General features: G+C 39.2%; 1 long non-coding RNA gene across 1 annotated transcript; it reads right to left on the reverse strand.

The window, feature by feature from the left end:
* Positions 1 to 4,967: 4,967 nt before the first annotated feature.
* On the reverse strand, positions 4,968 to 23,596 carry LOC125689035 (uncharacterized). The gene is made up of 3 exons (XR_007375001.1): positions 23,527 to 23,596; positions 15,158 to 15,247; positions 4,968 to 9,863 (listed from the first exon to the last, which is right to left on the reverse strand). It is a non-coding gene; the product is annotated as an uncharacterized LOC125689035 (long non-coding RNA).
* Positions 23,597 to 24,001: the final 405 nt, after the last annotated feature.

The following is a 24,001-nucleotide window of genomic DNA, read 5'->3' on the forward strand; positions in this document are numbered from 1 at the left end:
TCAAGCAAGGAAAAGATTTTGCCACTCCCCAGGTTCAATATTTAACTTGGCCATAAGCTGTCTATCAGTGCAGTGGAAGATCCAGCTGGAGCACAGGGGTGTGCACATGATGTCTGATAAAGATAGGTGAGATCAAACCCAAAACCACGCTGTGCGGAAGCCTGTGAATGTCATCTGTAGCCTAGTATCACATTGAAATAAAATACATTCATAGCGAGCTCTTCTGGCTTTAAGACTCAGATGTCCTGAAGCCTTAGAGCATGGCTGATCAGTTCCTGCAATCTCTTTGAGCTGTAGAAGCCATTCCCCCATCCAGCAGTGCTGCCTGGCCAGCCAGTGTGCAGAAGTTGAAAAGCCCTTCTAAGCACCTGACTAGGGTTACGTCTGATGGCTCTGGGCAGCCCCTTCTGTCTCACTCTCTCATCCCATCTCTCCCCCGTCCCTTATCCTAGCAGCTTTAAGAGTGAAGAGGGAATTGGTAAATGTTCGCTGGATACCATCACTAAGCTTCACAGGACTTGGGCTCCAGTGGGAAGGTGCTGCAGCACCCATCTCCCTAAGGAACAGGGTCCTCAATAAGCTTTCACTAGTATAGCAGCAGGCTTCCAGAGTCAGCACTTCAAAGCAGCTGTGACGGCCAGCCTTCAGAGCAAGGGAAGGACAGAGGGATTTATTTGATTTGTTCTCTGTTTCCTATTGTCAAATATCAGCGCATGCACCTGTCAGTTTTCACAACTCACTACAGATGATCTGCTGTTTAGTAAGAGTTGCTTCATTTGCTTTTATTTTGTAAGGCCGTGTGCTCTAGAGCCAGTATCTTGCAAAAGGTATCCCATTTAACACTGCTGCCTAGCACACCTCTCTCTCAGTGGTACAGTTTCCTATCGCATTCACTTAGTAGTCATAGATTCATTTTCATTCTTTTTTACAATTCCTTTAGCTTCACATAATTCACCGATGTAACTCCAAATACTGTCCATCTGGACTATCACTTTGGCTTTCTATTTCATATTACTGGGAATTCACTTAGTTTTGTCAGCGTTTAGGTTTTGGTAAACTCTGCCTTCTCTCTTTTTTTTTTCTTTTTTTTTTCTGTTTTGGTGGTGGTGAGTTGTTGGAAACTGTTAGTTGGTTTTCTGGGTGGGTTGAATGAATTTCTCATTCTCACTTGGAAGTACCAAATGCTAAAATTTAACAGGTTGTGGCACAGCAGAGATGTAGCAGTTTTTCAACAGCCGTGAATAATGCTTGTGGTGAAGTTCTTTTCTTGCCCTCTTAATTCTTGCGGTATACTTTTGTCAGACCTTGTCAAGAGAACTAGTTTAAATATGAATTTTCACAGCTGTTCAGTTGCGTTCCCAAATGTCCATAGTTCCTCCTTAGTAATGGAATGGCTATTTCTGCATTTTTTCCTCATGATTAGGTAGCTTCCTGTCTCAGCAGTTTGAAAAATTATTGTTACTTAACATCAGTAACATGGATTTTTATATAACTTCCCTTGTCTTACTGTAAGATTGGTATCATTCTATTATTCTTTTCCATTTTATCTCTACAATACGTGTTAGAACTGACGTCTCATTACCAAAGCGCTTGAATAATATCATAGAATCATAGAATGGCCTGGGTTGAAAAAGACCACAATGATCATCTAGTTTCAGCCCTCCTGCTATGTGCAACGTCGCCAACCACCAGACCAGGCTGCCCAGAGCCACATCCAGCCTGGCTTTGAATGTTAAATCCATCTTCTGTTTATGATTCTTATGCCCACAAAACAGAAAGCAGTAAAGTCAGTCATTCAGGACCAGGTTCTGTTCTATTGTTTTCACATAAGGAAATGCAGAAGCCACCATTGACTGTTATGGAGTTGTTGTCAGTGTATCTCAGCTCAAATGAAAACAAAATTTCCTCGGGCCCAAAATTTGGCATATTCATACTGTACTCTGCTCAGAGGGCTTTCTGTAATGCGACTGAACTGATGAAGTGAGCAGAGAAAAGGGCTTAAAGATATTGTTTTTCTTTTCTATTCATTTAGCACTGCTGAGTGATTTGAGGTTCACTGGCGGGAAAGAAAAGTACTCAGGTTGTTAATGTGACTTCTGTGGTCTGCAGTAAACATGAAAAAGTTTGAAAAAGAATTTTCCTTCTGAAATTTCCAATAGTCTCTTGTCCAATAATACAGGCTTCATTCTTGGCTTGTGCACGTAACCTGAAGAAATTCTGCTTCAATAAATTCAAATGCAATGTTTGAAATTGCGAGATAATCTTTTTTACTCTCCTACACTTCACAAGTAACTCACAATTCACAGGCAACCTTCCTTCTTTTGAGGGCTGTGAGGTTATGGGGAAGTTGGAGAAAGTGAGCCCCCAGAATTAGCCATTTGTAAAGCCAGATGGGTTATCTTTCTACTAGAAGTGATGGGCTCAATTTGTGAAATTCAGCTGCCTGTGTCATGCCAGAGGGAGATAAGATGATAGATGATTCTCTCTGGCTTGAGGGCTTATGAATAAAGGAAAATAGGAGGAGGCATAGAGAAAGAGCATTTGTTCTTGAGGGAGTCCTCTGTCACGTGAGGAATGGTACATACATCCACATGCACAAGAAGCAGAGTCAGAGACGCCTACAAATACCTTCAGATTACCATCTCCTAAGATTCAAGCACATTTCTTTATACTTCTTTCATATTTCTTTTTTGAGGTAAAAGTTTTCCATGGAATGCAACCATAATCTGAAAACTTTTGACACCTTCATACCTAAATTTGGAAAATCTGAAAAAGATTATTTTTGCACAGTAATTGCCTTCTTCTCTGACAGGATAGTACTGACACGGTACTGCAACAAACCTGACACTATAGCTGCAGAATTCCCGTGTGTCACTCATTCTGTCACAACACATTTATCCAACTCTGTGTTTTTTTTTCCCCAGCTTTTACTGACTAATCTCATCGATGTGCCATGATAAAGACACTGAAAAACGATTGTGAATGATGGCATTATGTGTTGGATTACTGGAAATAAACTTTTTGTGAGACGTTTACTAAAAGCTAATTACATTTGTTTTAGAAAACATATGAATTGCATTATTGTTTTTTTCTAAATTGCAGCAATTTAAAAAAAAAGAGAAAAGAAAGAAAAAAGCCTCTTTTTACAGTTTCTAGACTCTTAAGGGACAGAAGTTTTCCATAAAAAAGCTTTACTTTTCAGAAATAGTTGATTTTACTCCAAATGCCAAAAGCTAAGATATTTGAGAATGCAAAAATCGTTTTCTATTTTCATTGGCAAAGAATCCTCATTTAGAGGAAAAATCAAGAGGAATAAATACAGGGCTCTGCAAGGGAGCAGAGAGCATTCTAAGTACATTTATTATCCTGGCACTTTTAATATTTCTTTACGTAAGTTTATCTTAGCCTCACAGCTCCATCACAGCTAAATGGCAGCCAGCTTTTCAGCATCCTAATACTATCTTTAGGACTCAGAATGGCGTGATATGAAATTGTCCCTCAGAAACCCATTGTATATTTCTACAATTAAGTTAATTTTTTAGGTAACCATTTATCTTGTCTGTTCCTAATCGTTTCCCTTTCATTTTCCAGGAAAAGCCCACAAAGCAAAACCATACCAACATTTGAACTAATGATATCTGCAAAACCAACATATAAATGTAATAGTTCATTTTAGATAGTCAGATCCTCAAGAACAGCTTAGTGGCTACATTTCAAGCATATCATTGTTGCACACAACTGAAGCTCGCCTGCTATGGATTGTCCAATCTGTTTGTACAGTGCAGTGATTCAGGGTGTGCTCCATCCCTCCTCCTCGTCTGTCCACTCAATAAGCTAAAAGCCCTCAGCTGTGGGAAAAGTGACCACTGGGGCAGCTTTTGCACGCGCAGAGGAGCAGATGCATTTGCACTCTTGAAACATGTTGACTTTTACTGTCACGTAGAACAAATTCAACTTCAAGAGTTAAGGATCTAGAGGAAAGCTATGGATAAATTAGAAAGGTCCCAGCAAAGAAGTAGAGGTCTAGTTCTAACCTCCACGAGAAGCACCCGTAGATTTCAGCATAGTCTTTTATATTTATTTAAATGGGACACAATCCAGAACAAAGCTCTGAATTTGCAGGACCATACTTCTGACAAACAATTCTGCTTCAATGTCCAAATCCTCTCCCTGTTGTCCTGCTCTCATGATCCGCTTTCCCTGCACTTTCTGCTCTTCCTCTTCAGTGGCTACTGGAATTTTTCACAGGTCGTTCTCTCTTTAGGCCTAAACTAGGAGGATCCCTCTATTTCTTTCCTCTTAGAGGAGAAGAAACATTTCAAGAGAGAAAAAACGTGTACAAAACGTTAAAATACAAGACTGATGAAAAGGAAGCCATTCAATAGCTTGTTTACATGCAAAATTTCTTCACACACCCTCAGTTCATGTGAGAGGGAACCCTAATAATTTGCTTCAGCATGCATGACTTGAGGCACAAGAAGCAAACACATTCCAGACTTGTCGCTTCTGTTATCTTTCCTCTGTACATTTCTGTATGAGCTATTGAATAAGTTTATTAAAGTCAGTTAAGTGACTCACAGAGTGTGTTTCCAGACAACTGAAGGTGGCAGAACTAAACCTTCCTGGATACATCCATGTTTTCAAAGGCATGCTGTCTCTTGTCTGATCTTTTGCCTTTTACTCCCACAACGACAGCTGAGTGGAACATTCCCAAACCAACCAGGCTGGAGTAAGAAAAGCAGCATGGACTGGGACCCCAAAGGGGGAGGTGTTAGAGAAAGTGTAGATGAGTGGAACAGTGGGTTCCTCTTGCTTCAAAGAGATTAATGGAGTACAGAGCAGGAGAGGTGTGTGGGATTGCTGACAGAGCAGCTTTGCTACTGTATGTTCAGCCTGAAGCTGCTGCAAAAAAAAAATAAGGTTACCAGTGGAGTCCAGTGGGACAAAAGACAGAGTATGCTGTGATTTAACAGCCATAAAGACCTGGAGAACCAGAGAATCTAAAGCCCAATATTTTATTTATGTATCGTTAATGACAAGCATTCAACATTCATGAGGCAGCCCCCCAAAATCATAGAAGTTTGTTGTTAATCCTTTGGGTTTTTATTTTTTACTTTGCCTTTTAGAATGTGTAATTTTTCTTTACCATTACACAAATAGGTGTGACACTAAATAATTCCAGGACTTAGACTGAGGAAACTCACATCACCTTATTGTTGTCAGTTACATGACAAGGTTATGTGCTTTTACAATAATGATGAAGGTTTCAGATCATTTCCATTTTATTTAGTTCCACTTTTTCCATGGAATTGTTTGAGTTACATGGCATGAACCATATTAAATCATGTCTGGAAAGAGATTTGTAGATGTAGAAATGAAACTTGCAGATCACACAACCAGTACATTCTTCTCACACAATGGCAAAGTTCTCACAACAGCCTACTCACGTTTAGATGAAGACAGTCTTTGACACTACTGAAATCTAATGAATTCTTAATCAAAGCACCACAATGCCTTTCACTGAATGAAGGCAGTCAGGTGACATAAAGACTGACACTCTTAAAGCCACAGCTTGCATATGAGTTCTAAACACACTATATACTTACAGTTTTCAGTTGCATGTGAGAGCTTGTGACTTTCTGGGCCTTCTTTCATGTGTAAAAACATGAAGGACTGCTTGTTCTTCTAATGATCCATTTAACTAAGACAAAGGAAACCCTTTTATCCTGCTCAGAAGACACAAGCTTTGAACTTCAAATGTATTCCATTTTCCCAGTTAGGCAGACATCTTGGGAATGATCAGGACACATCTGAATTAGGGATCTGTGCCATTCAGATGCCCCAGGTTGTCCAAGGCATCTCTGTTGGTCTGGCAGGTATACTACACTTACAGATGTGAGCACTTCTGCAGCAGCAATTGAGGCCGGTCAGGACATAAAAACAACTAGATGCTTATGAATCATCTCACATATAATGTTCAAAGCTGTACCTAAACAAGATAGCTGACAAAATCCATACATTTTGTGTAGTTCACCAGCTCCTGTATTGTATATGCAAGCAATGATTTTTAGAAGAGCTGCTGATTTTACACACAAGCATCTCAGGGACTGTGCCTTATTCTGGAGCCAGCAGTGATCGGTTGCCTCTCTGTCCTTTATGTTTTTCTCATTAATAGTTCATGAAATCTTGCAAAGGTGATAGAAAGCACAGACAGAAACCAGAGACTGAAGTAATGAATGCCATACCACTGAGCAGACATCAGAAGTGCTATGTGACAGAGCAAGATTACTTAGGAGACATAAGCAGTGATGCAGGATTGGTAAATCCTTAGGCAACAACTCCAACTTCTTTTCTGGGATGTTCCATGCCAGTGCCAGGAGGAATCCTCATAATCCCTGCTTACCAACAGCATAGCCCCGGAAACTCTGTCCCTGCTCTGGGACTGCTCAGAGAAACAGTGCCTCCTATGGATGCTACTACTTGATGAGAAAAATTCCTATAATAATTCAAAACAATAGAAAAACTCCTCTTGACTTAGCAGAAAAAAAGGTTTAATCCTTGGAGAAGCCAAAGAGTAGCACTGTATTTCAGGACTAAGCAGCTCTTATGCCAAGGGACTAGAAAACACTTCAGCTCCTCAGTGGTTCAGAAGTGGATGCTCAGGCAGAGCTCTCTGTTTGCTTGAAATACCTGATGGAAATAACCAGAATCTGACCTAAAAACAGTATTTAAAATTGGGACGTTATTCCTGAACTTTGAATACATCTCTCTTGACTATAACTAATGAGGAGAGCGGACAATCTGAAGTAAAGTGGACATGCAGCTACAGAGAAATCAGCGGTCATGAACGTTCACACTGCTGGTATAGTCACATGCCTATTCAAAAGTCTTAAACTCCTTGAATGCAAACACTTACCAAACAGTCTGGGGGTATAAAGTGTGGGGGGTGTGATATAGACATCTGTCATTGTGCTAACACAAGTTAACTACTTTGCTCTGCCTTCAGTTTTCTGATGATAGAAATGGAAAACAATTTTCATTTTCCCAACTGGATTCTGAGTTTATTGTCCTGGGAACATTCCTTGCAGATGACAGCTAAAAAGAGAATAAAGTATCCTAACAGATGTAATTCTGGTTCTTCTACTATTTATCCCTCCTGTCAATTTGGAAGCCTGTTTGTTTGGTTTATTAAATGCTACAGCTTACGATTTAAAATACCATAAAGCAGGACGCAAAAAACTACATGTTTAACCACTACATTACCCTTCTTTCTTCATCTGTTATCTGACAAGGTCACTACAGAGCGCAGGCACTTACAATGTTCAAGACACAGTGCAGCAATAGATTGTTCTCCTTTTAGTAACAGCTGTAAAATCTGCAGGATGACGAAAAACTATGAACACCTCATAAAATGGGGTAAGAGGATGGGATACTGGATTCTGTATGTATATTCTATGTTGGAGGCACAGTTTCTGTAGCTGGAGATATATAAGCAAATTAATGGGAGCATATGAAATGCTACACTATTTTGGCTCCATTTCCTCTTCCTCTTACCAAATGATGGTCACCATTAGAAATCTTTTTTCTTCTTCCACTCCTCATCAGAGAGAAAGCTAATTACTATCTTTGTATATCTGTGCAGCTGGAGAACTTCTCAAGCATTTGCTTCAATAAAGTGTAAACTTCTGTCCTTGGGGTCCCTACATGCCGTAATTCAGTGAGGAATGCGTCTTTCACAGGACTTTACATTTTGTATTGGTCTGTACATCAAAAATACATGTGATACAAATATTTAAATAGTTTCAGTGTATGCAGTTTTTACTTTCTCTTTATGGAAACGAGAAATTACACTGATCAATGCCCATGTGATAATAAGAGCTTTGACGTGACTGATCTCAAATCTTCTTTTAAGCATACCCTAAGGGGGAACCAGAGAGTGAGCATGCAAGCTTTCAGCCACATTAAAAATCCAAAATGTGCTGAAGTTAAAACCAGAACCTAGTACTTTGTCTTCAGTGCTCTGAAGGATGAAGGTCACAGAGTCTCACCCATTTTGGTATCCCCTATAAAAGACCCTCACTGGTAATGCTAATGGCACAGCTTTGTGCTCCCTCCTACTTCCAGCTTTCTCTGTTCTCCCATCTCTCCTATTATTGCCACATGCTGTGTGGACATGAGAGGACAAGAGTGAAAGCTACAATATGCTGTTTTCAAACTCAGAACTAAGAGAATGATCCTTTTCTAAGTAACCATCAGTTCTTAAGGATAATAAAAGTTTGCACAGAATTCTCAGAAACATTTGCCTTCACCTTCATCTGAACCACACTAGTGCCAGCGTTCTAGCTCATTTATATTTTTGAATTCTTCAGTCATATTTTAACAAGGAGATAAATGGCAGGAAAGTGTGTTTGCTCTTTTTAGTTGAAGTAGGTAAGTGCACAGACACAGTAGATCGAACTTCTTTCCAGATGATTAATAAAATACAGTCAATGAAACAAGGAAGATTTGCAGTGCAAAACTAAACTTGACAGTCCAAGATCATTTCCAGGCATTTCTCAAAAATATATTTATTTCTGTTATTTATAAACTATGGATTTAAATCTTCACATTGTAAAAATGAGGACAGTTAATCGGCTTGAACATCATGGATACTGGTAAATATTCAGAGAGAGCTCAAAACAATTTAAAAATAATCCTTGAAAATTTAGTAAGGACTGCAAAAAGAAAAGCAGTGATTTATATAGAACAGTCTGGCACCCTTCTACAGTCCTGCTGTTAATTACTTGATTTCTGTGCTTTGCCAGTTACGACATTCCAGACATATGCAACAGGATACAAAATGCACAAAAAATGAACTAAACTAACAATGTTAAAAATGACCCTGAAAGAAATTCTACAGGAGAAAAAGCAACTGCCTTTCCATTTGATCCTTCCTTCCAGAGAAGGCCTCAGGCCACCTCTTTACCAGAAGCCTTAACCCCACAGAACCTGTATGGTTTGATATTGGCTGACACCAGTGTCATGAGAGTACATTCTGTTTATTTGCCAAGGGCTGAATTGAAGTGGATAATTGGTGTCTCTCAAGAAGATGTTTCTGTTCAGGTAAAAGAAATGCTAGATTTTCCTGGCTAACATCAAATGTGTATACAAATACATGCCAGTTGACAGCGACAAAAGGTATCTTCTTTCTAGAGCATACCAGATGTTTTCAACCATCTCTGGAAATCTTACAGATTTTTGGAACAAGGGGAAGGCTTAAGCTCAAGAGTTCCCCTTTGCAAACTGTCATCCACCAGACCTTAATGTTTGAAGTAAGGAACTAAGCTGATCTCACCAACGTAAGAGCCAGAAGAACAAAATCCTCAAAGGGCATATCTATTTACAATCACAAACACAAACTCAGATGAGGTATAAAATATGGTTTTGGTTAGAGTGCAGCTGTAGCACCGTGGTCTAGCTCCCATACTCAGCATCTTAGATGGATTCTGCAGTTTGCACTCAAGTGCAAAGTACAACTGCTTGCACTTCTGATAATAACAAAGCTAATTGTATGAACCCCGAGGTTCAGTCACTCCAGCACAACTAAAGTAGGTATTTCTTACAAAGTTAGCACAATCTGTATGTAAGTAGAGATTAAATGCACTCTATGTATACAGAGCACAGGCACACCTTCCTTTTCTGTTAGCTTGGATTACCTTTGTTCTGGTGAGGAGCGCAGTGATCCAGAATGGAAGTGAGAAATGCAGAGAGATGCAGCAAGGTCCTTGACCAAGGAAGGTATTCGCTGGCTGCTAGTCAGGCACAGGGGGGTTCCAGCCTCCACCAGCATTTGCACATCCGGAGGCAGCCAAGGAATGCAAGTTCTACAAAAAAAAAAAGGTAGATATATTGCTAAACTGATGGAAAAGGTCACATCTCTGTCACTTTGCCTGTGTAAAGTAGATACAGTTTTTCCTGAAATTTGACAGCATTAACGACGCTTAGAGATCTGTAGCTGGAAGGCATTTCCTGGTATCCTTCAGTCCACTCCCTAGTACTGACACAGAATGAAGCATATCAAGCTATTCCTGACAGATGCTTATTTCATAACAGCTTCCAGTGAAAGTGATTGCACTATTACCACAGGCAGCATCCTCTCACAATATTTCACATCTAACTCTTCTAGCTAGAATTTTTTTCTAATGGCTAATCTAAGTCTCCCATTACAAATTCAGATAATTTGTTCTTAATTTCTTACCTGCACTGGGCACAGACAACAGTTGAATCAACTTTCTAACAACTGAAAACATTCTTAGCAGTTTGCTGTATTTCTTCTTCAGCTTCCTCTTCTCTTCCCTTTTTTTTTTTTTTTTTTTTAGCCTAGCTTCCTTCTTTTCTTTCTCAGAGTGCAAGTTTTCTGACATTTCTACTGCTTTTCTCTCCACTTTCTAGTTTTTCCATCCTTTTTGAAACACGGGACGCAAAACAAGGCACTCTATTCTACCAGCAGAATAAAAATCCAACACCAAACAGACCAGAAAAATAACCTCCTTTGGCTTAAGTACAGCCCTATTATTAACATTTCCCAGAACATCATCTATCTGTTTTGCAGTCCTGCCACAGAACTGACTCATATTCAGTTATGAACCATGTAACTCCAGGTTTACTTCTACAGAAAAGACTGCACGAAAATTTTGAGCTCACTCTGAAGGGCAGACAAGGGTAGATCAAGTTGTCCTGTGACAGCTGTGAAGAAAGAGAGCCTCAGGGCCTGTATTTGCCAGCCACAACCAGACTGGACACAGCTTTAAAAATCTGCACCAAAAGCTGGGAGACATCAGTCCCCAGAGAAAGTCTTGATCCTGCCACCTGTTTTATAAGGAAATTCTTGCTCTTATCAGACTACTTAATATTACAGAAGTGCTGAAACAAATGTAAATGGAGCCCATGAGCAGAGAGAAGTGAGGAACAGAGATAACAAGCATATGCACATCATTTTATCCACTTAAAGACACTGGTCTGAAAACTGTCATGCCTATGACCTTAACCCTAAGCATGATGAATAAAAAACAGCAAAAGCCACTAACTGTATGTTTTCCTTTAGGTGTCTTCTTCTCACTTCACTTCTGCCTCCAACTTAGTACAGGTCTCATCCCATCCAACTGTTCTCAATCTGGCATAACCTCTAAGCTTGCCTTTTAGGCCTCCTCTACAATCCAGGAGTGGAAGAACTACCTAACGAACTCTAGATTCATTCCACTTCAAATTAAAAGTCTTAGATACATGGAGTGAATCACCTTCTGAAAGCACTGTCTCTCCATTGACTAGCAAAGAGTGTAAAGACCAACCAGATGTCTAATTGTCTGACAGCCATAGAAAGGCAATCACAATTACTTCCTTAATGGTGGCTCAGGCTCTCTATTCCAGCTGATTGCTTTTCTAAGAAGGCACTTGTAATCTGTTTTGTGCATAGCCAAACTCAATATATGTATGAGGATCCACAAAGTTTAATTTAAATGCTGAATATCCTCTCTGTTCTCTGTCTTCCACACATCCTCTGCTTCTATCTCTAGTTGACTATGGCAGATTGTCTTTTCCCAGCCATTCCTGGCAATACATCAACAACCAGCAGCTGGGTCACATTCATGGACTCACAAGAACAAGAAAAGCTATCAGTTAAAAATGATATTACCTCTCCCTGGCTTTCATTTGGCCTGGCATAAACTGACAATGGGGTATATTTTTTTTTCCCTGACTACATTTCTCATAGCACGTAGAAGGAAGTGTAATTTGCTCTCACAGCATTATTTCCCTTTCACACTTGGTTAACCATACTGCATTTCACGCACATCTTTTCAGTCAGCTGCTGCAAGTCATGGTCTCAAGATATCAGAAGCCAAAGACTATGCTGCCTCAGCTTTTTTAGAAGCCATAGGACTCTATGCTAAAACTACAAACCTTTCACTGATTTTATTAAAATATAATCTTCGTTGCAAGCTATATTCATGAAATACAAAATATTGACAGAAAATCTCTGTTGGTATATTTCTGAAGAACAGCATATCTGAATTGATATAATAGTTCCAGTGCAATTTCATCAGACAACAAGGGACTGAAAGGCATAGAATCACAGAATCATAGAATCACCACAGTTGGAAAAGACCTCCAAGATCATCTAATCCAATTGTCCACCTACCACCAATATTTCTCCACTAAATCATGTCCTTTAGTACAACATCTAAACAGACCCAGGAGCTGAGACTCAACACTCTTTTGGAAAAGAAATTTTTCCCACTATCCAACCTGAACCATCCCTGACACAACTTGAGGCCATTCCTTCTAGTCCTAAGTTACAAGCATGTACAGGCTTTTGCATATCCTGCTCTTGTATATTTGTATGCTGTAACTGGAGAAATTTAATTCAATGGAATTAATTAGATGATTGTTCCCCGGACCAGTGTTGGTGGTTTTGCTTCTTGGTGGGTTTGTTTTTATTTATTTCTGTGTTGTTTTGGGTTTCTTTTGCAGCTGAAACCTCTTTTTGAGCTCAGTAATGTTGGTATACATTTTCAAACACTAGATGGTGCCAAGGGTCCACACATAACAAAAAACAGACTGAAGAAGCAAAAATATTTAATTTAATGGCAATTTTAGTGTAATTGGTTGTTTGTCTATTCAGTGAATTAGTTTTAAGTCTACTATTAAAATGTCTTGTTGCCTTGGAAATGATAGGGAAAATTCTATTCAAGATGACAGTAACTCATGTAAGCTCACGAGAAATTTGGTGCTGGAGCATGTAAAGAGAACAGCAGTTCAGAAGCAAAGTTTCAGTACAGATATATTACCTGCATAGGCAGGTCCAGATTCATTTGGTCCAAAGCATTTTCTCTGATAGTGTTCAATACAAAGTGATTCAAAGGAATTTCTAAGAGCCTCATGGCATGCGAATAGTGAGACTCCTACCCTTGGTCTTAGCCTGGGTTCTAACACCTACAAATTGGTTCTAGCAGATGAAGCCAAACTTTCCAAAAGGGTGCTTCCTTTAGGTGTCTTCTCTTCAAAAGGGCGTTTCTGATTCACAAATTGGATATTCCTGCTAGATATATAAATACTATATAGTTGATCTATTTTATGAGGTTAAAAAAAAAAACCAAAATGTTGCAAATTTCTTAGTAACAGATTCAAAAAATCTTCTGTTTCCCAGTTAGTACTTCCTTGAGTAAAGAATGTTATTTTTGCTTATCTGTCAGTGTTACTGATCTCAGTATATATGAACAAATTCTTTAATTAGATAAACAAATTTATAATAGTTTTAAATCAGAAATGCATAATGTCTACCATGTACTACTTTAGAACAGTATTTGGGAATATAGGTGTCACACCTTCCTGAAGGACTTCCTAAGAAACTCCTGTCTGTGAGATAATCACATCCATAGTTTGCAGGAAGTCTGCTATTAAGTTACCAGCAAAAAAAGGGCAGAGTGAAGGAATATACGACACCTCATTAGCATTTCTATTCTGATACACTTTTGTTTCAAGTTACTGATGCTCTTTTCCCAATATGTATATGCCTGCATACTGTTAGATTTCTGTGGAAAGAGGAATTTACGCCTGCCAAGGATATGCAAGAAGGTGCAATTGGCTTTCTCTGGGTTTCTGCAGAAGAGCTCACTCAGTTCATGGAGTTATTTGCCAATACATGTGCTGGATCCTGTCCACACTATCAGAAGGGTTATCAGAAGGAACAGCTACATGTCACTATAGCTGGACAGAGAGTCTGTTTTATGGATGTCTGCACAGTGCAGTGTCTCGGTGTCTTGTGGGAGCAGTATATATGTAAATAAATCAATTTACTTTTAGAAGATCGGTCTTCTGCAAGACTACAGATATCTCTTATAGATGCCTCTAAAGCACGTTCACAAAGAGCAAGGCCGAGTCCACAGTTAACAGAAATGATATGGTGTAGCCCATCTTAAAGGAGAATGGGCAAACACAATGCACTGTGTCTCCATTGCTTCTGTATCCTGCATTTACTAGAACTATGCTACCTCAGCAAACTCATGTACTGGAGCTTTAGTGGGAAGGTGCACAGGATAGACAAACATACTGAGAGGAAAACAACAGAACCCAAGCTGAAATCTCAGCCTGCATGTGTCCTCACTTCCAACAGCTGTGTGTGTAGTTCATGTAACTAACATTGTGCAATGATGGCACCAGACATCCAGGCAAGACCCAAGTGCCAAATGCAAGTGCTGTCGACTACAATTCATGCCATCTGAGTATGAGCACAAGTTGGAGTGTAGAACTCCCTTTGTGGGCTAAATGCATCTTGTTGCCCAGACACTGAGCAGTCCTGCCTTAAGCATGCCTTTACAGACAGAGCCTCATTTCCTAGCCAAAGACTGATTAGCTTCACAAGGCCGACTTCATTTTCCTTACAAAACCACCTACACAGCATCAACTGAAGCCCAAAAGCAGGAATCTTCAAATTAAACAGTACTGATGTAGTGTTCAGTAAGAAATATCCCCCCCTTCCTTCCCAGCAAGAAAAACATCAAACAAGCAGTTTTATTTACAAGTAACCCTTCTTAACTAGAAACAAGAGAAAATGAAAAATAACAGCACTGATAAGCCTGGAGAGCATATAATGACAACAATCACATCGCTCCCAATTTAAGACCAGAAATATATTCACCCTAAATCTCAAAAAGCTGTCAGGGCTGACTGAGATAAGCAGCTACTGCTCACAGCTCAAAGTTCAGGCTGAAAAGTGATGAGCTGATGGCTGCTTGAGCATCCTGTAAAGAGGTTGCTCTTCTAGACTTGGCAATCAGCTTGCTAAGACAAAGGAAACACATGATAATTTTCCATCTTCTAGACAGAGCTAATATGGAGTAATAAAATGGCCCTGGGTATCAGAACTGCATTTCCCAACTGCTTCTTCCTTTTTCCCAATTAAAACCAAATTTATAATCATACCATATATTTTAGTTTTAATAACATAAGCTTTATATACATGCTGTCCTAAGAAAGGGTGATTAAGTAGAAGTAAGTAAGAGTTAAGCTCAGAATAAGAAATTGATTCAGATCACAGCTCATTTACCAGTTTATGACCATTAATGAATTTTATAAGCTATGTCTGACTTTGTCACTTGGAAATAAACCTCTTAGTACTTACCTGTTTCATAGTGGAGCTGTGGTGTCTAATCTATTAAACTCTGAAATGTGCTGAGAGCTCCAGAAGAGGTCAGGAACAAATAAGATATATCTGAAAGTGCAGAAAATGATATGAACAAAAAACAGATTTTGATAAATTAATATGGGGAAAATATATTTTCATTCTATTAGAATGAATGGCATTTTGCCTGGAATATGAGTCATAGGAGAACTTTATATTCTAAGTGTAAGACATCGCTAGGCAAGACAGAAAGAGGAACAGTAATCTGAAGGATAAATTGCAGAAATAAATAAGTAGAAATATACTGAAGTGATGGCAATAATGCATGAAGATCTACCCTACAACAAAAGGTAAATTGTATCTTATTACTTTGAAAGCCATTCAAGCTAAAATGCTCAATGATTCTGCTGAGAGAATTTCAAGGCATGGAATATAACACGTGAGAGCTTATGACAATATGTCTCAGTCTGGGAGACCTGGCTCTGGAAAGAATTTTCAGTAGAGGTTGGATGAATCACAGCCTGAGCTCTCATGAGTCACTGCAAAACCTTCATTAACTCCTATAGACCCAAATAAACATTTGCAATACCAACAGCAATTTGCAGAGAACAATGATGGAATAGCAATAATAGCCTCGTCCAAACCAAAGCTTTGAAGGAAGTGAAATGTGAGAAAAAACAGAGACTCAGAATCCATGAGGAGACTTGAACCAGCCAAGGCATTATACAAAAAAGGCATTCTGATCCTGCCATGGCACAAAGGCTGACAGCGGGTAAGTATTTTAGCTGAAAAGTAATGATTGAAAAGAGAGAGCTGCAAGTGGAGAGAGAAAGTCCAGTCATAGCAAAAGATCCTTGCTGCGCTGTGGAATTCCTCTGATTTAAATCAAACACAAGATTGTACCAACAGAACTAACAGCAAAAGGGATCTTGTGGCTTGTGAAGTCTTTGGTGCTGCAAGAGATCAAAAGGCCAGCACATTCAGCTGTGCTCTACACTGACAACTGTGGAAAGGCACACAAAAGTCTCTGGTGCGTTCCCTTGGGTGCTGCTCATCAGCACAGGTCTACTGGCTGCACAACTCCAGCCCAGATCCAGCTTTGAAGAGCTGTGCACAGGCAACACTGGAAGGAGCAGCAAGGCCAGCTGTAGGGAGGCTCTCTTCACTCAGCAGACTCTCAAAGGCAGTGAGCCCAACAAAAGCCTAAATATTGCTATACAGCACATTTAACTAGAGCTGTGCAGAAGTGCTCTGAACATCCAAAAAGACTGACACCACCAAATCTGACAGTTGCTACAGGTTAAAGGGCTGCTTCTGTACTGCTACCATATTTTCTACGCTGTGATAATTTGTTCATGATCTAAGACTCACCAAAGTTCCATGTATATCCCTCAGAGAGATACGAGCATCTTTTTGAGCCCTGAGTTTTATCTATTCCTCTTCTGGCATGCTAGCAGTGATGACATTTATGGCAACATATTAGCTTTTACACTTGCTTGAAGCATTCCACTTGTTTAGAGGTTGAAAATCCATTTGTTTGCTGTCGAAACATTATTCATTACTTTTATAAGGGACCTCACAGAATTGGCGTTGCCATTTCCATCTTTTGTGTAACCATGTCTGCTCCTGTGGTGGCTGGAAGAGAACTCTGGCTAACAAGTAAGATTGCAGCTGAATCTATACAAGTGAATAGTGGTATCATGAACAAGGATATAAGGATCATAAGAAAGGTAACCAGAGATGGGCTTGAATGAAAGACTCGTGAAGAAGAATCCCAAAAGCAAAATGGGTGGGTTGATTTCCCTGGCAGCAGAGGAGGTAAGCAGATGACTAAACCTCAGGGGAGAACATTGCAGTCAAAGGGTAAGGGAACATATCAGAAACAATAGAGAGGGAAAGAAACTTGAAGAAAATGTGAGGCATATTTGGCCATCAGGCTTTTGAAAACACAGCAAGAAAAGTCTCAGATGCAGGGTACTCTGGATGGAATGAGAGATATGTTGGAGGCAAGGACTAGGATTAACAATTCCGTGTTACCTAAATCTCACCTGCTCTGGAACCACACAGCATTACAAAAATCTCCACAACTAATTCTTCAAAAGTAAGGACATAGGAAATACAAAAGCATGTCAGCTTGAAATAAGGAAAGCTATGAATAACATATCCAAGTGACACTGGGACAAAGCAGATACAGTGCCAAAGTACAAATGCTACACTTTATCTTTACTGCTTGCCAAATGCAGCCCTGTGCAGTGTCATTAACAGAAGCCAGTCTTAATAAATGTCATTTATGTAGAGTATTCACAGACTCTGATTCAACGTAGTTATTGCTAACATTACAGCAGTTCTGCTTCAAGTCATTTTCTATTGAATGTGCTACAGACTGCCAACAGATCTGCAGATATTACTTCCACAGAACTCATGGAGAATTATTTCTTGCAACAATGACCTGGTCAGAAGTGGTATCTAGTACTTTCTAGTACTTTTTACACAGCCTAAAAAACCTACACTTTTTAAACAGCCTAAAAATATGCTTGATGATTTAATCTAGGTTCGGCTTGCTGCTATATTTAAAATCTACTCACTTATGCTTTCAACAACAGAAAATTCCTCCACACACTTTGACGCACTCTGCCTACATCGTTTTTGAACAAGGCACACATGCCTTCAGACTTTGGGGTTGGCAATACATTAAGCTTATTACCCTGGATCTCACTCTAGGCTGTCAGCTTTATTTAGATTCCATTCCGTTTTTCAGCTTGATTTATCTGACTTGGTTCAGTGCCCAGCAAAGTTAATGGAAAGTTTCTATTGACCTGAAAGGAAGTTAAATTAAGGCACGTTTGTCTGTTTAGTTGTGACATTAAAATTATTTTTCCCTTTATGTTCTTCACATTTAAAATGAGTTAGCAAACTGTCACAGAGTCCTGAATTGTTTTCTGAATAGAGAGAAGTGAAAAAGAGTACTGCTCAAGAAGTTCTGCTCCAGCTCTCATTTAAATGAGCAGAAACTGTTTCATTTCAGCAGTGGAAATTGAGCTGGAGCTGAATATCACAGTTAGGTTTATTTTTATTCCAGGATTTATTCCAAAAAGTGAAAATCTAATATGAAAAACAGATGGTTCTGCCCTTTCTGGGTTTTTATTAAGCTGAAGAGAAGGTAGGATCTCAGTGCTGTTCACAGTTGCATGAATTTCCTCACATGCAATTTGTTGGCTTCAATTTCCAGAGGTCTATGAAACGATCAGCTTTCATCTTAAAAAAGGACACTGAACAAAAGGTAAAATGTTGGTTAACTGCTTTGAACGCTGCAGAGCAAGGTGGAAAAACCTAAGTCCTAAGACCTCAAAAAGAAGGCCAGGTCCCTGCCCCCAAAGTGACTTGTGATGAAATGTTATGATTTTTAAATCAGCTTCATGCTTTGGAGGTCTGCTTCACTTTGAACTCTTGGGTAATGCTAACGCCTTTGTCTCATGCCTTTGTGCTGGATGATTTACGCTCTGTGCCACGACATTCTCAAAGACTCGGCAGAATCAGTACTGCCATCATGCCAGAGACTGTCCAACAAAAAAAACCAGCCTCAAATTTTAAAAGGGGGATAGACATACAGAATGTTAGCAAAATTAATTTTATCATGAAATAACGTGAAAATTGATTGAGAAATTCTGTTTAAACTAAAACATCACAGTCTGCCTTGATTCTTGCATAAATATCGTGCAGCAGATATGATATGATTTTGTGAAAAAATGTATACAAAGGAATCAGGATATTTTTTTCTAGAAGGAAACCTGTGTCAGATATAAAATACAGTGTAGTTTAAACAAACATTTCTCTATGTGAATGTTTCTGCATGTATGAATAGGTATTTGAAATTCCAAAGCTCGGTAACTGGTATAGATGTGATTACTTATCGCCTCACATCATTCTGTATATGATATATTGCTCATCTGCTGTATCCAAATTTCTTCAACAGAGATTATTGGAAGAGCAGTTTCATAGTATACTGCTCATAAAAATGTCTAAATACTTTATTAGCTCTATATACCTGGATGTCTGATACTATTTTGCTATGCATCACAAAACTGCATTCACAGGAATGAATTTTGGTGCTGTCTGGGCAGTTGCAGTGCACTCTAACCCTCAGTGGGCATGCAAACTGTCCCACCAAATCAGGAGGTCACAGATAAAATTTCTAGGAACTTATTGCATGTTTCTTCTCATGCTTTATCACCCTGATTAACACTTAAGTTAGCAAGTCAGGCTAAAATATTTTATCTCATCTTTGCTAAGTAGGCATGGATACCATATTAGCAGTAAAAGGAACTACTGTTTATGGTACCTGGCCTGTTTTGTGATTAAGCAATATTCATTAATATGTTTGGCTTCAAAGTTCAGAAGAGGTAACAGACAACATATTAGAAATCCATTCCCAGAGCCTACTGCCAGCTGATTTCATTGGCTAGCTGACAACAGAAACATGCACCAAGTGGGGCATTACTATCTAAATATCCATCCGTTACATGCTTTCATTTTCTGTACATCTCTCCCTGTCCCTTCCAAAAAGCACTTGTTTTTAATTTCTCAAGCCAAATGGGGAATGAGAGGGGGATGAGAGGAAAATTCACAGAGGGTTTGAAAGTTTGGTATGAAGACTCCCCTGAGATCCTCATTTAAACCTGCACTAGGTGCCTGCGTTTCAACCATGGGGTAATTACAAAATCATCTTATGAGGCACTTCTGTCACGTGCTACCAGCCTGCAGGAGCCATTACAGGGGAAAAAACATCACATGCATGTCTAATGTGAGATGAATCACACCCTGGAAATAGATTTTTTCTCTCCACTGATGGTCAGGGGAAAGAGACATGGATCTGTTGGAGTGTGTCCATATGAGGGCCACAAAAATGCTCCAAGGGATGGAACACCTCCCCTAAAAGGACAGGCTGAGAGAGTTGGAACTGCTCAGCATAGAGAACACTCCTGGGTGACCCAAGTATCTGAAGGGAAGCTGTAAGAAAGAAGGGGACAGATTCTTTGGAATGATATGTTGTGACTGGACATGGGAAAATGGTTTCAAACTAATAGAGGTGTGATTTAGACTGGATATAAGGAAGGTTTTTTTATAATAAGGGTGGTGAAGCACTGGAACAGGCTGCCCAGTGAGGTGGTGCATGCTGTGTCCCTGAAGATATTCAAGGTCAGACTGGACAGGGCTCTAAGGAACCTGATGTAATGTGTCCCTGATCAGTGCAAGGAAGTTGGACTAGACAACCTCTAAGGGTCTCTTCCAACTCATATGATTCCACAATTCTGATTCTTTGAGAGGAACACAAGGTGATTAAATCAAACTTGGCATCTAACTTTTAGTTGGTGTATGATGAATCACCACAAGGGAAAAGGGGAAATAGCAAGAACACAGTAGTCTAGTGAATGTATAGGGAGCCTAAGCTGACTAGCCCATGTATATATCTTTATGACATTGATATTTATATTTGCTCAGACAAATCCCAGCTTTCTAAACAGGCCTGGCTTCCTCTCCAGTTGACCAGCCGGTCTACAGTTCTTAAAGCAGGCTCTTGTCTCAGCTGGGTTTCTGTTACACGTGACTCACAGTGCAGCTTCCATCTCTTCAATAAGGTTTCTCCTTGCTCAGCCTCCAGGCTTCATAAGCATGAAAGTCAGCTAAAGGGTCTTTAGACTAACCACAAAGGTACTTGTCCATTTTCTTGAAAAGTTCCAATGAAGACAAATTTACAGCATGCCTATACAAATTATTTTAGCACCTTACATGGCAGAATGATGAAAACCAATCAGCTTAATTCACAGCAAGGAGCATATATGCATGACATGAAATATTTTACTATTTTAAGGATGAAGACCAGCCAAGCACTACATTTTGCTAATAATCATTCATGCACTGGAAAATAGTTAAAATCTCTACATGTAACCTTCTCTTTATTAAGTGAACAAACTCATTCCTCTAGCTTTGCTTTGTGTTCTCTAAAATCTGCCATCAGAATTTTCCATCTGAGTGTTTAAAAGGATCAAATAGAGCATAACGATTACATGTTTAAAATAGTTAAACAAAATCAAATTAAAATACGACAACTCTGCCCATTCAGCCTAGAATGATGCTATTTAGTTGTCTCATATGTATTTTGTAAGATACTTTGCTCCCACAAACATTCTGTATTGCTGATAGGTGGTTATTTTCTGTATATATGCCACTGTTTCTTCCTTTCTTGCCAAGCTAACTATTCCCTTAAACAAGAAAATTGGACTGGTTCATCTAATGACAGATTACTCTGGGGGCTTGTGGGTGGACTGTTATCAGTGGCTTATGTCACATACATTGATTCTTCAGTGTTTCATTCCAAAACTCTCCACGGCACAAAGTTAGGCTGATGAGTCTATAATTTGTGACTTTTCTTTGCAGCTGGATAACTACCATTTCTTTTTTCCAAACCTTGCAGGTATCCTTGCAGCGACTAATTTCAGCTAATTGTTTGAGTAAAATGAAAGTCAATAATGCCACATGTAATGCATACAGCAAAATCAGTGAGCAATTGTAGATAATCTGCTGTTGGATACAGAACAGTCACTCCTCTACATAAAGGTAGTATCTCTATCCAAAGTCAGACAAACTTAATCCAAGTTTTATACTCACTGGATTAATCTTGAAATCCTTCTACAACTGAGACTCCCATTACATTCATTTGTTTTTTTTTTTCCCTTAGCTGCACACTTTGTACTGCTTACCTAAACCTTTCCCTTTTTGTAGCTCCAACACTTACTCCACATAATCTATAGCAGCTTGTATCATTTGCCATGTGCAAAAATACAACTGCCTGCTTTCTGCTTTAACAAAAATCCTGCTGTGTAGGATGTAGATCCTCAATGTAGACCTATATGAACCGTGTCTCAAAGATGACTTATTTAATCATCTGAACCTTTAATTATGATTTAGTTTCAACACATGAAAATTCCTGATTTGAACAATTACTTTTATCTTCTCCTCTATTTCCACATTTTTGTTATTTCACCCAAAAAGTTTTCTTCTCATTCATTAGTAATGTAGCGTTCATTTGCAGCAGAATGTAGTCTCTACATTGTCTTCTTTTTGCTAATCATAAGACAACTTTTTGATTTAGACAAGCCCTCATTCAACAAAACTGGTATTTCTTGGTGTGTATTTATTTTTTATTCCTGACTAGTGTTATGCTACATTTAGCTGCACACTGTAATTCAACGATAGCACTAAACATGCAGAATTTAAAAGTAATGTTTTATTACTTATTAAAATGAGATTAAATTCCTAGCTAAAGAAATAAAGAGTTGATACTACAGTAGTGTTGTTCCTTTGAGAAATGAAAATCTGGCAGATAGCTCTGCTGTGTCTCCTAAGCTGCAGAAGAGCTCAGCTGCCAAGTGCATAAATGAAGGTCTTCCTCTATCCCAAGTTCTGTGAATGCCTTCTCCTACCCACAGCAGGCAAGAGTCTTTTACGGACAACAGGAACAGTGCAAACAATCTGCAATTTGCTTACACCCCTAACAAAAACAACCACAGTGATGTCAAAATATAGACACATTTTTGCTGAAAATTAGAGCTTACATAATAGGACGTTGTACTTTATGTAGTTATCTGCAGTTGTTTCATAACATAGTTTTTCATACCATGGAAATGTTGTCTTTTCTAACCCTATTTTCCCATCAGACTGTTTGAAAGAACACTTGCCATCATCTACAGGCTGAGACTGGCAGGAGGGTGTTCAATGTGAAAGGTGCTTAATTGAGGAGTTGGCACCTCAGCCTGAACTGAAATAGCCTCATAAGCATGCTGCAAATATTTTCCTATTGCCCAGACTTCTCAGCAGGGAGGGACTTGGCAGAGAGCTAAGGCCTGTGTGAAGGGTAGATTCTGTGATCTATGTAGTTAAGAGCTAACACCAAGCACACTTATTTTACTGGCAGCTGCTGATGGCCCTGCTGGTCACTTGCTACTTTTGCCAGATTAGTTTTGTAAGCAAAGCAAGGAATACCTACATCTGAAAGCAAAACGAAACAAACAGAAAATCAAATTACAGCTCTGCACAATATAGAGACAAAAATAAAAATAAATTTGTCAGTGATCCTTTTGTATTTCTGCTGTGCTCTGAACTGCAACTCATAGATATTAGAGACTGCTTTATAATTGTGATAGCATGCCTGATACCACAATAGAAAATGGATCATATTGGTAAAATATGATCTCTTTGTTTCGGCTGACAGATGTCTCAAGGAAAAAGCAGACCTTTACACATACTGACTTCAGAAGATCATAACTACATTTATAAACTAGATGGATTAAAACAAATGGGTGCTGGCTTACCTGCAGACTGGGCTAGTGAGGAAAAGAAACTGGGTTCAAGCACAGCTGAATCACATAGGGTGACATGTAGTTCATTGGCTTATGGTAACAGTACCAGGTGTTCCTAATGCCTTTTTAAAATGGAGCATACCTGCAGTGCAGCAGAACCATCTCAGCATTGCTTCGCAAGTAGTGGCAGTACTAATGGGGTTTACAAGATCCTGATTTTCTTCCTGTAGTTTAAGAGCAGCTTACCAAGCAGTGCTCTTACAATTACTGAGGCTCTGAAACATACTGGCTTTCCCCCAGGTTGTAAAATCACTATACATACTTCCCAATATCTAATCACAGTGCTTGGTGTTAATATCATGAATAGCTGCACAGACTGCTGTTTTGCCCTTGTTTCCTTCTGAGAGAGTTCAGGTGACATTCTGAGTCAGCCCTTAAAGCTGATTCTGCTAATGACGCTGATACAGTGACCTTGGTGAAATCATTT

Source organism: Lagopus muta, chromosome 2 (genome assembly GCF_023343835.1).
Source record: "Lagopus muta isolate bLagMut1 chromosome 2, bLagMut1 primary, whole genome shotgun sequence".
Classification (NCBI taxonomy): domain Eukaryota; kingdom Metazoa; phylum Chordata; class Aves; order Galliformes; family Phasianidae; genus Lagopus; species Lagopus muta.